The following is a 2783-nucleotide window of genomic DNA, read 5'->3' on the forward strand; positions in this document are numbered from 1 at the left end:
GGAGAATTGCCTGAACCCAGGAGGCGGAGGTTGCGGTGAGCCGAGATCGCGCCATTGCACTCCAGCCTGGGTAACAAGAGCGAAACTCCGTCTCAAAAAAATAAATAAATAAGATAAAGATGTGATCTTGCTGTGTTGTCCAGGCTTCTCTTGAACATCTGGGCTAACGTGATCCTCCTGCCTCAGCCACCTAAGCAGCTGGGATTACAAGCATGAGCCACCACACTCAGCTAAGCTCCCAAATCATTATTCTTTCCCTACTTCCCGCTACTCTAGGCTTTGTTCCTTTGTTCCTTTGATCCAGACCCAGGCAGAGTAAAAAATTCTGTATATTCTTATAGTTTACTGAGTATTTCTTATCTTGTTATCTCATTGAATCTTTCCAATACCCTTTGAGATGAATATTCTCCATCTTACGGATGAGGAAAGTAAACTTCTCAGTATTAAGTGATTTGCCCAGGGTCTCACAGGAGTGGGTGTTAGAGCAGAGCCCTGATCCTTCTGGCTTTGAGATCAGTAGGATGAAGAAGTTTTGATCTTCCTTTTCAGATCTATTGGGAGACCTCTATTCTAGAACAATTCTGTGCCTGGGATAACAGATCTTTGTGAGCCTTGGTTCACTCACTGAAGTGGAGATTGATTCAGATGAGTAATTTCCCCAAAGTATTCCCTTTACCTGCAGTTTTCCAGGGTGCCCTTCTTTGGGCTCTGGTATCTGCCCTCATTGTCATAAGGCATCGGCCTCCCTTAGCCCACTTAAGAAATGGCTCTGATTTGAAAGGAGATTCTTTTGCCTTTTTTTTTTTTTTTTAGTTTGAAAATGACTGGACTAAGTGAGCTAAGCACCCCTTTTTGCTTTAGAATATCTTGTCTAGTCCATGAACACTCCCTTACTCTGAGTGTTTCAGACCTTGGGAACAAGAAGTCATTCCTCTTGACCGAGCACGGTGGCTCACACCTGTAATCCCACTCACTTTGGGAGGCAGAGGCGGGTGGATCACCTGAGGTCAGGAGTTTGATACCAGCCTGGCCAACCTGGTGAAACCCTGTCTCTCCTAAAAATACAAAAATTAACTGGGCATGGTGCTGGGCATGGTGGTGGGCACTTGTAATCCCAGCTACTCTGGAGGCTGAGGCAGGAGAATCACTTATCACTTGAACCTGGAAGGCAGAGGTTGCAGTGAGCCGGGATCAAGCATTGAACTCTAGTCTGGGCAACAGAGTGAGACCCCCTCTCAAAAAAAAAAAAAAAAAAAAGAAAGAAAGAAAAAGGAAGAGTTCCTCTTCCCCAGCTGACTCAATCTTAGTAGCACCACCTGCTGGCAATCCCGGGTTTAACTAAAGGAGAGTTCGTAGCAGAGGTTCTCAACATTTCTCCGTTTGTGCCACCCTTAGTTGTCATAATAGTTTTTTACCCTAGACCCAAAGAAGTACCTAACAGTTCAATTTATTAAGTAACTGAATGGTCCACACAACTTTTTTAAAAAATTTCCTGACAGCAATAACTTCATGGTCCACACAACTTAATAAGTGTTTATGCTTTAACAACTTTGTGGCTGCTTGAAAAAATAATATACAAACATTGAAAGAGAGAACGTCTTTATTTCATTCTAACTATACTTACTAATGGAATATGTGCCTGTTGGAATTGCACAACTTCTCAAAATCTGGTATCAGAATGGACACTTACACCTTCATTTCCTGGTACATCCTGTTTTTTCTTATGGTATTTGCTTTTGTCATAGCAACTATTTAAACCCATCTTTGCAAAAATATGTTATCAAAAAGATTGTAGGGGGAACTAATGTTGAAACAGTGAAAACTTTGAGTTAGTAGTGCACACAGTCTCCAACAGATACTGCTATTTTTCTTCAAAGAGTTAAAATATCCCTCACCGTGCCTCTCTGAGTTCCCTACAGTGACCCACCGTGCCTGAGAGCACAGCTCAGGAACTGTGGCTTTAGAGACTTTTATAAAACTATGAAATCTCTTGTATGTTTCTATGTTAATATCTATAAGTTTTCTTCATACGTTTAGATTCATCCAAAGTATGATTTCCAGCAAATTATAAATGTTGACATTTAAGATAAAACTATTACCTCATTTAAAAATGTATTCAAACAAGATCTAAATATCATAGCAATCTGATACACAAATCATTCATTTAAAAAATACTGGACTTGGCCAGGCGCGGTGGCTCACACCTGTAATCCTAACACTTTGGGAGGCTGAGGTGGGTGGAGAACCTGAGGTCAGGAGTTCAAGACCAGCCTGGCCATCATGGCGAAACCCCCATCTTTATAAAAAAAATTAAAAAAAAAATACTGGACTTTGGGAGGCCAAGACGGGTGGATCACTTGAGCTCAGGAGTTCAAGACCAGCTTGGGCTACGAGGTGAAACCCCATCTCTACAAAAAAAATATCAAAAAAAAAAGCTGGGCTAATTTCTAATCTTGTGGCTAAAATAGATATAAAATTATTTTTTTAAAAAATTAGCTGGGCATAGTGGCATGTGCCTATAGTCCCAGCTACCTGGGAGGCTAAGGTGGGAGGATCACCTGATCCCAGGACATCAGGGCTACAATGAACCGTGATCATACCATTGCACTCTGGCCTGGGCTACAGAGTGAGACCCTGTCTCAATACATACATACATACATACATACATACATACATACATACAGAGTATGAGTAGAGCTGGAGGCAGATGGGATGGGTCTTGCCCTGGGGGTGGAGCTGTGGGACCACAGGATCCCCAGCCACTTTCTATTCCCCCTTACCTT

At 42.0% G+C, this 2783-nt stretch overlaps 1 protein-coding gene across 7 annotated transcripts in view; it reads left to right on the plus strand.

Annotated features, from left to right (window-relative positions):
* The window catches only part of RBMS2 (RNA binding motif single stranded interacting protein 2), a 42552-nt gene that overhangs the window by 3422 nt on the left and 36347 nt on the right, over positions 1–2783 (plus strand). The window lies entirely within an intron of this gene.

The sequence above is a fragment of the Cebus imitator genome, unplaced genomic scaffold, assembly GCF_001604975.1.
Source record: "Cebus imitator isolate Cc_AM_T3 unplaced genomic scaffold, Cebus_imitator-1.0 Scaffold96, whole genome shotgun sequence".
Lineage (NCBI taxonomy): Eukaryota > Metazoa > Chordata > Mammalia > Primates > Cebidae > Cebus > Cebus imitator.